At 28.7% G+C, this 16,874-nt stretch overlaps 1 long non-coding RNA gene across 1 annotated transcript; it reads right to left on the bottom strand.

Annotated features, from left to right (window-relative positions):
* Positions 1-8,288: 8,288 nt before the first annotated feature.
* LOC132924339 (uncharacterized) lies at positions 8,289-16,447 on the bottom strand. The gene is made up of 3 exons (XR_009661312.1): positions 15,733-16,447; positions 14,057-14,149; positions 8,289-9,207 (listed from the first exon to the last, which is right to left on the bottom strand). It is a non-coding gene; the product is annotated as an uncharacterized LOC132924339 (long non-coding RNA).
* Between the last annotated feature and the right edge of the window lie 427 nt (positions 16,448-16,874).

Below are 16,874 nucleotides of genomic sequence, written 5' to 3'. Positions count from 1 at the left end.
TATTATGCAGATAATAATAATATTATATAGACACCTATAAAAATAATACATAATAACACAATATATTATACCGTTTACGTATGAAACCCCCAAACGTGCACCAAACGGCAAACAGTCGTTACAATATTTCCGTATAATATAAATCAGAATTATTATTATTATTATTATTATTATCACTGCACGGTCTTTATATGCGCGCGCGTGTACTTACACCGCGGCCAATAAAATATAATTCGAAAACCAACTCGTTTTATATATTTTTTTTATTTATTTGTTTTTATGAATACTTACTACCTTCGGTCTCGGGTTATACATACAAGTACTGCAATTGCCTACTGTGAAAGTGAGTGAGAGCACATTTATCTTTGTACTCGAGTAAGATATGTATAATGTATAATATTATTTATTATAATCTTCAAACATATAAAAATCTTTGATCGTCGCGTACTTAGCAATAATATGCTCATTACGAGAATGTTAATATTTTACGATTTATTGCGCAATTCAATATTTACATACTATTTATCGTGGAAATCGTATGCTCATAATCCGAGCACGATATATTAGCAAAATGCATGTAGTTCGTTGTTAAGAAAACCATGACATTTTCTGAGTTAAACATATTAATTGATTTTTTTTTTTGATTTTATTATTATTATTTAATATTTAAATATCCAAACATCTAAATTTCTATAATCACTAATTTCGGTTGACGCAACCACGCAACAATCTGAAAAAACATAATATTGTTACACATTTTATTATATTTATCATTACGAGATATTATTAATTAATGAAGTAATAATTATTTCTGTGTTTTGTGGCAGTTTTCAATTAAAAATCCTTTATTTAAAAAAATTATCGATATTATATAATTATTGATCATTTATTTTATTTTTTAATTAAATTGCAATATTAATCCGATCGAACAGAATGCAAAAACATCTCGGAGAATGCGGACAAGGCGATTTATAAAATGTTCACATAATTTCATAATAATACGCCTAAATACCTAATGTATTAACATATATTGATAATCATTATTCGTATTGTCTATTAAAATCGTTATCATTACTAAGTGCGATTTGATTTAATACAATAATGTCATAAGTGTTCTAAATAATCTTCAATAATAATGGTTCATTATTTTAATGGATTATATCTGTACAGCCATCCCTAATATTACTATAATAATTGGTCATCTGTGTCAAACGTTGATGGTGTCCAAAACATACGAGGTAAATCGGAGTCAGATTTGTACAATGGTCGTGTTTAAAGTCCAGTTCGTATATATATATACGACTTAATCCTCAAATGTCGCCTATGAATGTCCGCCTGATCGTTATTATGAGTAAAAACTGTTAATGCTCCTGATAAAATAAACAATGTATCTAAATGTGATATTATATTTTAGTAAGTCATGATGTCAGACATTTAATGTGATGAGTAAGAACCTAAAAATAATATTTAAAATCAAGCCACGTTTTTAATATTTTCATTTATTTCCTGTTCATAGAAAAAACATTTAGATATTTTATTTTCATACGAAATTGTTATTATTATTATTATTATTAATTCAATACATCATCGTCTGGTAATTATTATTAGTTGAATATAATTAATCAGATTATTAAAATATAAAACTTATTATGTAACAGAATTGCGATATCATATTATATGCATAACAATCAACGTGTATAATATAGTATATCGAGTAAAAATAACGATGTTATGTTATTAAAAAATGTTTATTAATAGGTGCCTATAATACGCGTGTATCAAACTACTTTTTAAACACGACTTAGCCCCGAGGTCGGTTCTCTAATTTTCTTCGCGAATTACAATAAAAAGAAAAAAAAAATAACGAATTCAATTACTAATAATATTATTGTGGTTGGCTTCAAAAATATATATTATTACTCTAAGTACATATATTTATTTTGAATTCCATAATAATAGTTATTATAGCTTCGTCCGTTACTATTTAGTGCTAACGTTATTCAAAAAAAAAAAAATTATATTCATCATATTTCTTGTTTATCAACTGCACCTGATTACACGGCCACGCGGGTAGCTTTCATACACGATTGGATCATTTAAACAAATAATTCAAAAATACGTATTTAAAATATATCAAATAACAGTGTGTGGAAGGTCCGTTTTATGACCCCCGTCAGGAGATATTTTTTCATTCAAATTTTTAAATACTGACAACTTATAATAGATTTTATTTTTATTAAAACAAAGCTTAGATAAATGGTCGATTTTATATCTACGAAATATATATAAGTACATAATATTATTTGTTTTGTATTTTTATTTTAAACTTAAAATTAAAAAACATCATTTCTTGAGTTTTGAAAAAAAGAATTAATTTAGTGTTATTTTATGCCACGTGAATGAATTTATCGAATCATTAACCAACTCATCAATATATGATAAAAAAAATGTTAAGACCTATTCGAAATAAAATCACAGGCATCGCATGTTAGTTATACGTTACTGTTGTTAATGCATATTTTGTATTCAATGTAATACTATCCCAATGATCGTTGACTAATATAATAAATGAGTAAATTATAACTTATGACATATTATAATATAATTTATACGCATTAAAGGCGCCACTACTTTCTTATAAAACGAATAACACAACTACTAATAGTGATGTCACGTCCGACATCAAATACTTATAATAGGTATATACATTAATTGATGCCGTTTAGAAAGCCATCCTATTTTTGAATGTATCTAATCAAACGTCAAGATGTGACGTTTCATAAGATATATTTATTTATGTGTTCATAACGTATTATTATAAACGGTCATGTTCTATACAATGATTATTTAATATATTGCTTGAAAATAAAAAATCTATTCGTTCTCTAAAAAAGATTTAGTGTTTGTACGCAGACTTATGTTTAAAAAATTATAAATTGTGCTATGATTTATAAAATGAAAAATATTACTATAGTTATTATTTAAATAATTAATAGTTGATGGTCTAGCATAAATTAAACTTAATCATTTGAGTGTGAAATATGTACCAAAACGTACAAGTGTGCCTATTATAAATTGTTAGAATTAAAAATATTTAACTAATATTACAAAAAAATGGTTATGATTGTTTAGTTAATTACTTTTTTACTTCTAAACGTATACTTTGGAAAAAACTGCATGGCGTATATTTGTAACGTAACCCATCACAAACTTTCTAGAAAATATAAATATTATTGAACTTAAACTTAAATATTTATTTATTTTTTCATGTATATCTATTAATTTCTGAAGAAGTAGATTGTAGGGATTTATATAATAAAAAAATGTATTTGATTTTATCATAGAACGTTAGAAGTAACGTATTTATTTAGTATTTAATATCATGATATAGGTAATATTATATTATCAGTATAATTTTTATAACATTTTTGTAAAATGTAACCGGAGAAAGAGAAAATGTAATGCATTGAAACTAAAAATAACTTATATGAATCGAAAAAAACTTTTACATCAACACATCGGTTTTGTTAAGGTTTTGTTTCCCTGATGATATAAAAAGTCCCAGTTGTGTAATACCTGCAATCTGAATTGGAGATGCGAGAAATAGAGTGAGGAAAAAAAATACGAAAAACTGGAATATAAACGCGATACCAGTTTTAAACAAAATCTATTTTGTTTATATTTTTGTTTAGTTTTTTTTTTTTTTTTTGTTTACTTTCTTTTAACTTAAAAAATAAATAAACCCTATTATTTATATTTGTTTATTTTTTACCAAATGTTTGTGACATGTATAATTTTAAAAATGTTTTGGTGTTTTTTAGCCATTCATGGACATTTGAAATGTTTGAATTCATTAATTTTTTGATTTATACTGAATCTAATATTTTTATTCTTATTCAATAATTTTAATAATTAAGTGAAATTGTCTCCAAAAGGAGCTTACAGGAACCAAAAATATTAATAATACATAGTCACAATTTTGTTTATAAAGTTTGAAGTTTAAAGTTTATACGAAGTTCATCAAAACTGCGTAATTAAAAATGCATGTAATTTTCAATGTTAATGGCATAAGATTGAAAATGTAAATACGAAGTTCCTCATTGATATTATACAGTATATTTTACAAATATAAAAAATAAATGGGCACGTTATTTTTATGGACAAGTTTAAATTTTTACATTGGATATTCAACGAATAATAACGATTTTAGTTATTAAATTTTAATTAAAAACATATTTAAATAATGTTATGTTATTTATAGGTACCATGAAAATTCACGATACTCTACCTATTACGATATCATTGGTATATTGAATAAAATATTAATAACAATATCTATAAAATATTACACAATGATAATATAGTTTGTTTACGCGCTAAAAAATCGATAACATCGACCCATCATGAATTACTAATAACATTTTAAACAATTTATAAAATATTGAATATTCTTAAACGTAGAGGCTGATATAATATACGGTCTATACTAGGAAATAGGAATCCTTTTTTTCGTATATATAATATTTATTATTGAGATCAAACTCAACACATCCGTAATGGGTGTGCTAAATAATGTATTACAATAGGCCACTAAAATATGACGAGATATACATTCCCGGCTCTTTTTTTATTGTTCAGACGAACAGAGTAATGATGAGAGATGTACCGTTCGTCTAAACTTTAAATGCCATTAATAAAATAACCATTCATTAAATAGTCGATATTTTTTATATAACAAAATTGTGTTTCTGCTTCTGTAGCCAACAAAGGTTGTAGACATTTCAAGACCTTAAATCTAAAACAATCACTATAATAAAATCATATTCAGGTCGAAAAAAATAATAAAATTAACATTAATTTACACGGCGAATCGCTTTGTATTGTCGTAGGTAAACTTATTGTAATATACGTACGTCATACATACATATATATATACGTGTGTGTATAAAATACTTCAAGATCTAATAAGCGCCGTGTTCATACCAGTGTTTATTTAATAAACTTTATTATGTTTAATTAGTGTTACATATTATACCTGTAGATACAGCACGCGCGCAGTGTATAATATTAGTAATAAACTAATAATACAAACGATCGGCTTGGCGAGTGAACACGGCTGAATCGTCTAATTATTGTACTCCGCTTTTACATAATGCTAACTTTGTGATAGCATATAATATGCGTACAGGATAATAATATCATTATATTATTCTGTATAATATGACTGTGACCGGCAATGATGTGGGCGTGATGCACGTGCGTCCCGGGCCGATTACCGGGTATGGCAGTGTGAACTTTTTGATCCATCAAATTGAATAAATATACGCTATGCGTAAATCGAATTCAAAACGATTAGGTACAATATGCCACGAGCGCAATTGAAAAAAAAATTATATGGATCGGTTATAAAAGTTTTAATATAGAAATGGTGATTTTTCATAACAATTTAAAAGAAAAAATAATAGTGAGAATCGCTCTGCTGTATAGCCTGCAATACGTACAACAGACGGTGTGAATGGTTTCGCGGGTGTTCCGATGAATAATAGATTAAAATCAATCTAAATATTTTTTTTTAAATTCGTTGTGTATTTTCGATATGTTTTTTAATGATGATGGATATTAATTATCATAACTTAGGACGACTTGCACACAATTTCAAACCTTTTGACCCGTGCGTCAATGTTATAAACAATTTATAATAATATATTTAAAAACTTCGAAAATTTTAAATGTTTATAAAATATAGTTTAAATTTAGTTTTGGTATTCTAAAATTTCATTTTATATAATATATAATATATAACAAATGATGATTTTTATAAACGTGGAATTTTTTAAGTTTCTACTTATAGCAAAATAACAATAACTGATTTGAGAAGAACATCATTACCATGTGAACATCCAATTTTTCATATTTTGAACATTATAAACGCTCATAATAGATATTAATATTGCTATACGATTAACTTATTTTTTTATCCTAGTAAGAACAACTTCTGAGGAACCTTGTATTAAATTTACAAGCTTTTTTATCGAGCATAAACAATGTTATCAATATTTATGAAAACACAATTTGTATGTAATAAAATATCAATAAATAGCTGAAAAGGAGTCAAAATATTTTAAAAATTATAGAGTACCTGGAAATGCTAATATAAAAACAAATACTTATCATTTCATGAATATCTACGTTATTTGGTTTTGAATTACAACAAAATGACAAATCGGCGTTGCATAAACATTACTGTTTATTCGTATTTTTGTTTTTTTAGTTTTGTCCGAATGATTTTTTTTTTTTTTTTTGATAAGTAGATATCAGAAATAACTAATCTATTGGGCTAAAGTCCCGAATATATCCAATTTGCAGCCAAAAAGTTCGAAGTCGAAGACCTATACATTTTTTCTATGCCATAAAAAGACGTGTCTTCAGACACAAAAAAATTATGCACATCATTTCGTTGCCAATGCACCAATCGTTATACGAGTAGGTTCAATATCTAAAAATAATTTAATGATACGTTACATATTCACTTCGATGACATTTATTTTTGTACTAAATGATTAATGACCACAATACTATATTAATGTTATGTAATACATTATTCTGATATATGTAACCTACCTGCGGTATATTGCTTGTAGGTACTGTGTATATTACTACTCGTCGGTCAACAATAAATACTATATATTTATTCTCTACCGGAAACAACACTGATTGTATGCTATTTTTTAGCAATTACTTTTGATCGCAAATATAATTCCGTACAAGATGCAACCGGTCTTTTTGGCGAAAGGCATTTCGGTGAAAGGACACTTAATTTCAGCGAGTGGATTTTATTTTTAGTGTGAGAACAGTTTTGTGTATTGGTATGCGTTTAAATTATGACCTGTCCAACATGTTGTAATTGTTTATTATTGTCATTATTAATCGAAACATTATACTTCCTATACACCTACACGGACAAACTTGTATGTTTAAAAAACACTACGAATATATAATATTATTACGGTGTTCGATGAATTCGCCATACGAATCCGATTTGAAGTATATGGCGTTTTAAATCGTCAACTGTTCTGAATTTTTATGTAGGTATGACAAAAGTTTAACATTAATATAATATTAAATTAATTACAAATGGTCCCATAATATGGTCTTGCGTTTTAGTACCACACCACCATAATACGAATTAAATAGTGTTACTATATCTACGGTACGATTCTGTTTGTGTGTGGCGCTATATACGCGTGATTATTATAATCACTGATTAACAATATCAATGACAATTATGATTAAAACAAACCCGTAAACCCACGACCATAATTTTTATTTATATTTCAAATATGTAGAAAAAGCCTTATTTTATCCGTTGACTATACAGGCTGATTCTTTCATCATTATACACTCATTATTTCGTCGATTACTGAATTTTTTTCATTTTTTTATTTAGTAGTGAAACTGTGGAACCATTATCAACATTTGATTTTTAAATGGTAACCTACATTTAAAATGTACTAAATTAATAAGGCTGTTTTTTTATGAATATTAAAATTCAAATTATTAGTTTTCGTTAATTTTTTAGCGAAATAAAGCTTTTCAAAGTTGGGCGGTTTTCGGTTTTTATAATTCTTCTTGTTTCTGAAGACCAGTAGTCACATAGTTAATAGATAATAAATATATCAATAATATTTTCATGTGTAATAATCTCGTTATCGACGCAGTGATTAACTTTGTAGTTTGTACCTGTATAGTTATACCAAACGCCTCACAGCCGTAATAACCTGTAGAATGAACACCTAAAAACCTCAAACTATCCCGACTTTAAGCAGCTATAACTCACTAACGGTTAAATGAAAATTAATGATTTTAACGTTGAAATTCATAAAAAAAATTGTAAGACATATTAAGTATTGGTTACCATTCGAAAATCAAAAGTCGATAGTGGTATGACTATTAAATAAAAGTGAAAAAAATAAAAATTTCATACAGTTTGAGAAAAGCATGATACAAAATATTTTGAAAAAAGTTACTTGACGAAATAGTGAGTGTATAATGATAAAAGAATCACCATGTATAACTTTACTTATAACATTAATAACATTTTAATATTCACATGTTTTTTTTTTTTAGAATTAAACTACACTTAGGTAATATACAAATCATTTTAATTTACCGTTTTATTAAATCTGTTCGTACCGTCGAAAAGTTCAATGTAATATGTAGTATGTATATAGTATATAATATATATAATATAGCGTGTGAATGACTGCACGCTCGTCGGGTGGCGTTACAGGTTATCGCACATAATGAGTTTTTACACTAGAATTACGCTCACACGACTCTTTCAATTAAAACTTGTGTGCATTACATAAAAAATTAGTCATCGTTACCGACAGATTCTTTTCAATCTTAATGCTGTCATCGAATTCCCATTGACCGAAACACCGTTAGCTCAAAATGTAATTTAGTCGAAAAATATCCATCGAATGTAAAAATGTTTAGGGCTCGGGGGACTACACGACCTTAAAATGATTGCAATATAATATATACGCTAAAAATGGCAGCAAAAAATATGGAAAATATTTTATTCAAATATTTATTTACAAAAAAAATGTAAATGCTTTATATTATGTAGGACATGGCTAATAAAAAGTAAAAAATTAAATTAAAAAAAAACTTGAAGTAACAATAATGCAGTTGACCAGCAAGGAACATTAATTATTTATACTTTTAATACACTCTGTGATATATAAACAAAATAAAACCATAAAACTAATATCTAAAGTCCATGGAATCTATTTAAAATTAAAATATTTTTAGAACTTACGCTTTTATATCAAAACTAGTCAAATATGCACTTATCTCTAGGTATAAAGAGGAAAGTGTACTTTATAATAATCAACGCAGAACCGACCCTATTTAAGTTATCGAATTGAAATTTTGAGGATAGATTAATATTATAATTTCACCGTTCACTATGTAAAGATTTTTCAAAATTTTGATTTTAAAGGGTTGAAATCAGTAAAAATAATAATAATCACGCCATGGCTACTAGAATATTTTTTTTTTTTTAATGTCATCGATTGAAGACATTTTTGTCAATGGAATATTGACACCTCAAATAGTTGTACCAATTATCGGTGATGGTGCCTGCCTTTTCCGTTCAGTTTCAGTTCATTTGTGTAGCACACAAGAAAGATGCCAGAAGATCTGAAATACAATAAGAAAAAGAAATAGTTACAAATCGATTATTCGAATAATAGATTATTTTTAACGAATGATACATAGTCGGTTAAACGATTGAAAAAATGCAACTCTAGGCGGGACAGTTATGTAAAATTGATTTGTCATAGATATCATTTATACACCAAAATCGGAAAACTAAAATTAGTTCTTACGCTAAATGTATAAGTATTGTTAGCGTTCAATCAAACTTAACACGAATGCATTTTGTACGGGCGTAGACCCGTTTGGGCAAATCGACTCAAAATATGGTCTGTTTGGGCAAAAATTTATTCAACTAAAAATACCGTTTGGGTGGTATGAAAATGTTTATAAATTATAATGATATATAAACAACAATTAATTAAACGAAATCACATAAAATATAAATAGGTAATTAATAATAATTAATAAGTCATATTAAAAAAAATAATATTGGTATAGATATTAATAATATTATAGTAGTAAACTATTCAATGTTCTATCACTAGAAAAACTTTACAAAAAAATAGCTATATTTTTCATAATTAAAAATTATTATCAATGGGTGGACGTCGTTAACATTAATGAAAAAAGAGAAAATAGAGCATACAATGCTAAGATACCTTATACTAAAAAATCTTTTGGGAAAAAATTTATTAATTATCTTAGTCCCACATATTTCAACTCACTGCCAATTAATATTAAAATAAATATATACGATAACTCCAGGAATCTTAAAAAGTCGAATCTCAAAAAATTAATTTTCAACTGGTTAGAAACTCATTTAGACTAGTGTTTATCGTTTATGTATATTATAATTCATGTATTTGTTTATTTATTTATATTTTTATTAATTTTTGTATTAATCACTAGATTTTGTAACTCTCTACCATCATCACAAGCTTGCTTACAGGTGGTAGATAGATTCATTTTATTATTATATTATTGTAAATTTGCTCTTTTGAGCTATGTATAATTTATTATAATAAAAAAAAAAAAAAAAAAAAAAAAAAAAAAAATAGTTAGATAATTATCGACAGTCAAAAAGTTATAGAGTTACATATTGTAATATAATTAGTACATTTTAAAGTAATCTATTGGCTTTGTATGAAAATGCTCATAATATACTTTCAACAATTACATAACTATTTAAATTTTCGATAGTAGTGATTAATAATGTTAACAATAATATCATCCGTATCTGTCACCAGGTTTTTACCTCAATTATAGGTAAAAATAATTTCACTCGCCCAAACAGACTATTATTTTTTTAGTCAAAATTATTACCTTTGGCCAAACGACCACCGCCCTTTTGTACGAGCAACGAAGTGCGCGGGGACAGCTAGAGGTAGTTTATATAAATAAATAAAATGTATTTATTATTTAATAATAATAGTGTTTGGAAAAATAAACGTAAATGTCGGCCGATTAGAATTGACGAACGCGGGGGTACTCGCTGGCTCGTAATAAACGATGCATATTCGTCGTCCGGGTGATCTGTCACGATGTACGACAAAAATAAAATCAAGCTTATTTCTTTATCAGACACCAAACGTACCAGACTACACATTCACAATTGAAAAAAAATATGGCCTCAACGAATAGCAACATGACATTCGATTCGGCAAACGATAACGCCCCTCGCTACTTCCATCGTTTTTGGGAGAATTGGTTGAAGATATCATAATAGGCTATAAATTCTAATCGATGCATTGAAAGAGCAAACAGATATGGCGGCAGTCAATAACGCATTGGAAGAGCAACCGGATATGGCGGCAGTCGATAATGTATTGAAAGAGCAACCAGATACGGCGGTAGCCGATAAATTGGAAGATCTTTTAGAGGCCGTATGCACTTCGAGCAACACCATCGAGGGTGAAGACTGTAACAAATGCCAAGATAAACCGGACGGATCAATAAAACAGAAAAGACGCGTTTCCCGCTGCCAGCGGCGTTTGGCCGCGGTGCGGAAGCGCGTCAAGTGCGCCGCATTGCGCGCTTGTTGTGTCCGTCCGGTGTAGTGTCGGCGGAAGAGCTCGGCCCCCTATGCCGGTACTACATCTGACAAGACGAAGGACAAGAAAGCGCACGGAGGTGTTGGGCGGTAAGTCACCTGCGCACATTTCCCCCGATCACTTGCGGCGCAAACACCATATTTACAACTTTTTTTAAGCATCATCTGTAAGTTTCTTATTTCCTTGAGCTTTGAAATTTCTGAGTGTACTTGCGATATCAAGTGTCCAAGCCAGGCTGTCTGACCTTACCAAAGACTAAAAATCTCTAATCGAGGAATATTCTCAACTGTCTTCATTAGGATCCTGATACGTCTTCAAATTTTAAATATTTTAGTACCCAAATTTATAGTAGAATATACTAAAGTATCTATTAATTTAAGTTAATATAACAGGAAGGTGGCATAATATATACTTTTAATATCATTTTCACACCAATCTGTTACAAATATTCCCAAACGTTTTAGCGAATATGCTAATAAAGGAACATAACTGACAAGCGGAATAACTTATTCTTCAATCTTGGCTTGAATAAGTTAAACTCCTGGTTTATATTATTATACTAGCAGGGGTTACCGGGTCTTCGCCCGAGTCAGATATTTTATAGTAATATTTATTGACCGTCAGTTGTTAATTATAATAATATATTATTATGTTAGCCCGGGTCGTGACTACAATCATTTAAAGTAGAAGAATTTTTTTTTAAATATAATGATTTTCCATTCTAAATACTCGTAACAAAAATTAAAGTAGATAGTAAAAGAAGTTGTAAATTACGTAGTCTTTAATTAATATAATAAACCTTAGTATTATAAATACAATCTACAAATCTTTAATTTATATTTTTAGAAGTAGATGGTTTTGGTTCTTCTATTTTTTCCGCTGTACCATATTTCAACGAGTACCATTCATAGAAACTGAAATTTTTAGCAATAATAATTAATAAATTTGCCGAATATCATGAATTAATATTATACGAATAATTACCCTTTTTTTCAGAGGGTATTGCATTATTATGCTAACATTATGCGCGAGGATAAAAGCTATTTTTTTTTCTGAATTGGTTTATAAATGATATCTCTGACATATCAACTTTACATAACTGTTTCGCCCGGCGTAGTAGGTAAATATTTAGTTAAAATGGTTATTAAGTAACAGTAATGTAATATATATGTTCAACACTATGTATGCTCAGAGGAAATCTCTCCTAATCGGCATATTTTAACCGATCTTGTGTGGGATGTACGTCTAGATAGTTGTGTTTTTCTTTTAGGCATAATGACGTTATTTATTTATTCATAACAATCAGGTTGCCACGGAAACTCGCCGAGCCGAACATGTAATACAATTTACACGTTTATTTTAATTATTAATTAACTTTATCGGACTATATTTATGCCTATGACACTCACAAAGAATGTGGCTTTCTATTGGTAAAATAATTTTCAAAATCGGTTAAGTAGATCCAGAGATTACCCCTAACAACGTCAAAAAACGACTTCTCTTTACCTATAAAATAGTATATATAGAGTATAGATTATTAATAATTAATGTTTTAATTATTAAATATATATATATATATATATCAGCAATGCAGCTACATAAGCACAAAATAATATATTTCATTATTTTAAATTACTCAAATAAATCCGGTCCTGATTATGAATTGCTTAGATTAAATTAATGTGAATTTTCTTTCAACATGTCATCGACTGCCGCCGTATTTGGTTGCTCTTTCAATACGTTATCGACTGCCGCCATATCCGGTTGCTCCAAATTTTGAAAATATTCTTTTTGGTGCACGCTAAAATTATAATATTAATCTATCCTCAAAATTTCAATTCGATAACTTAAATAGGTTCGGTTCTGCGTTGATTATTATAAAGTGCACTTTCCTTTATGTATAGAGATATTATATATTTAAACTTAAATGCAGTGCTCGACTTGCGGGGGGGGGACGCAGGGGGACGGAGTACCCCAACTAATTTTTCAGAAATTTTAGCGTACCCCTACTTTTATTTTTAAGGGGAACGCAGGGGACGCTGCATCATTCTGATTTTTTATCAAAATGCACGTGATAACATTATAATAATTTTTCTTACCTTAGATTTAATAATTATTAAGATATTTATTATTATTATTTAACTAATTATCTTAAATCATCATTACAAATTGTGCCACAAAAAATTTGTTCTAACTACTATTGCATCCTAATTTTACTATTTGTTCCGATGGATATTTGTTATATTGTTGTATATTTGTTGTATGAATATTTTTCATTATTGTCATTATCATCATTGTTATTAATACAATTTGTAGGTCCACCCATACTAAAAGGTAAAAGAGATGCAGCAGAAAACTGTTGTCCAAAAATATTAAAATTGGAAGATAAGAAAGATACGTCTTATGATAATTTATGGAATTATTTAAATAAATAGTTATCATCAATTGGTTTTTATTTAGTTACTTTTTTGAGTTTGTTATAAACAAATAATAGTTATTAAAATATAAAATATAATATTTATAGTAATTTTTTTTAGTTTGATTATTTATAAATATTTTTCATATGATTTAAAGAGGGGTAAAGGGGGTGTGGGGGCGTAACCCCCACGGCTTAGTAACGTTTAACAAGTGATGGGGACGCTCTTTTTTTAAAAGTTAACAGAGTCACCCTACTTTAATTTTGCCAAGTCGAGCACTGCTTAAATGTAATTGTATAATTAATATTATAGGTGGTCGAAAACGTACCATTTTCATTTTTACAAGTATCTATTGACCCGTTCATCAATACTATAGCGAAATGTATCAAAGTTCATAGTAGTAATAATAATAATAATATGTACCTTATTCAAATGTTTACACGTTGTCCGTCACTAATATATTGCCGATAGCGGCGAATGACGAATATATATCGTGTTGAACTCGTTCACTATTTTCTAGTAAAATATGAAAAGTTCAAATATGCAAAATATGCAACAATAGATTTTAAATATATAAACATACAGTATATTTTGTATATTAGTAAGCTATATTCAAGATAATTATTTAAAGATATACAAACCCCTAGAAATTCTTTCTTTAGCCCTAATCATTATCATAATCAATATAGATAATTTTATTATAAAATTAATTTTATGGATTTACGATATTAAATAATATAAAAATACGAAATTATCCAAAATATTTCGGTGTTAAAATAACAATAAAATGTATCATATATTAAATAATAAATAATATTACCTATAATAATATGTATAGTATTTTAGTATATACTATGAAATGATAACCTTAATATAACTATGTTATATTTATTTACTAAACGATTAAGTCTCATCAAAACTAAATATAGAAGCACAATAAAACAAAAACACTTCGACGTTCAGATTTCACGGCAAGTGCAAGGCAAAATTTTTTTTACATTTAGAACTTAAAATTGTTTTGAGGAAAAAGTTGTTGTGTTAAGTTATGTATTTGGAGCATAAAAAATACCTATATGCGATTATTGCATAAAACTTAGCTATTCTTATTTGATTTTTAAAAGTTTATCCTTCAAACCACTATTAAAAATAAGTTTTAAAAAAAACTTGACCTGTTTTGAAATTATTAATTTTTTTAACGTTATAATATTCCATAAATTTGTCTTTATACTAATGTTTGAATGTTTATAATTAGACAATATTACTGTAACATGACATTTATATCATTGGAATAGCATAATTGGAAAATAAAAACTAACATCAAGTTGTTCACGTTTTATATGAATAAAAAAAAATTATAATTCAGTATTATAATGATAAACTAGCCAGTACACCGAAATATGAACACACGAATACTATTGTAACGATTGCCGTCTATCGGCAACGTACATTATTCCTTAAGTAGGACACGCTGCCTAATATGCTGAGTGAGAGAAATGACGAGCGGAGCTGACTGCTGACCAAGGGTTTTGAGGCACACGGCGGCATATATAACTAAGATTTAGGACCGATGCGTTTTTGACGGGAGTGTGCGACACGGAGAAGAAGACAGTAAAAACAGTAAAGACAACTCCGCGACGATCCGTATACGGCCACCATCAACTATCCACACTCACGGCACGTCAACATCTACCCGGATCGGTAAACCAATTAACATATATATATATATATATATGCAGTTATACCTATTATACTTTTACATAATCTAACATAATAATAATATACGTAATTTATACATTATACTTATGTGCTTTACTTCAATAAGGTAACCCTGATCTTAGTATTAATATTACACACCGAGGTCGAGTCCCCGAGACTTCGTTAATATAAACACAACTTAAACCTGTAAGGTCGGAAGACGTAGGCCCGGTGAAGTGGGGACGTTACACTGTGATGATAACTTAACAACAACTTTATCTCTACTAATCGAGCCCTTAACTAGTTTAACTCATAATTCTATGACCCTACGTCTAGCCCCTTATGCGTCTGACGGTGTTTCGTGTTGTAGTATTACCACTTTGAATGAACGACGGCGGACTTACCTCGCTGCAATTTGAACGGGTATGGTTTCTTGCCAGTGCGAGTTGTCCTTAATAAATCGCTCTTATAATAAACACAGGAATTATCAAACACTTATCGCACACAGATATACGGTCGCTCGTCCTTCGGCGTGCTGTTAGACGGCTGTTATTAGTGAACTGCTGGTTGCATCCATAGCAAAGTTACGAATAATGTACGATTGCTCATTCTTGTACGTCCAATGGCGTGCCATCAAACCGCTACTCTTGGAAAACGATTTAAAAGTATTGTCTTCCGCATCTCAACTGCTAATAGGATCGTCCGTATTATTAATTTTAATGGTCACACCACAGACGTTACCGTCGTCACGCCACACACATATTTCTCAGGTTCTGCAGTGGTCATCCTGATAAATAGGTAGCGCGACTGCAGGGTTTTAAGCCAGTGTTAATAATGTTAATTGTACGTATTACCGTTCAAATTAATGGCAATCGATTAAGGAATCGGTAAATAATAATAATAACTAGGTAACTGTAATCACTATATATACATGTTTAATGGCAGTTTATCATTATTGACGATTGTACTTAAGTAAAAGTCAAAATCCATAATTCAGCGCATACTAGAACTGGCACGTACAATTTTGATAACCGGTTCATGTGCCTCGACGCCTCGTCTATCATTTGATATATTACAATAATTTATATCTTGTTCTCTTTGACGACTTGTTATATCGCCTGGAAACTGTATAATATCGATTACAATAACAGAGTATAATAATCATTATAAAATCATCACATTCACACGTTGAGTCAGTTATAACAATACATACGAGTATAGGTACACACACGACTGTGTGTGAAAACGGGGCAATCATACACACCAGCGATTTTCAACAGGAGGGGGCGGAACATTTGTGTGCCCTGAAATGTCGTGATTTTTAATATATTATAATAAAAATTCTACGTAAAATTTCGGTTATAAAAATATTTCGAATGATTCTCTTATCGTTGATTACCCGGCTCGAATTATTTTGAATTCTTGTTCAGTAGTGTAATAAAAATGATTATTTTCGTTCACTATTTTTATAATATTAAATTGTATTATTTACTTGGTGGTTGTTATTTTTTAACCATCCGTTGTAAAGTCAATTTATTATTATATT

Source organism: Rhopalosiphum padi, chromosome 3 (assembly GCF_020882245.1).
Source record: "Rhopalosiphum padi isolate XX-2018 chromosome 3, ASM2088224v1, whole genome shotgun sequence".
NCBI lineage: Eukaryota > Metazoa > Arthropoda > Insecta > Hemiptera > Aphididae > Rhopalosiphum > Rhopalosiphum padi.
Note: the sequence above shows the minus strand (reverse complement) of the source record. Positions and strands in the feature narration are given on the sequence as shown.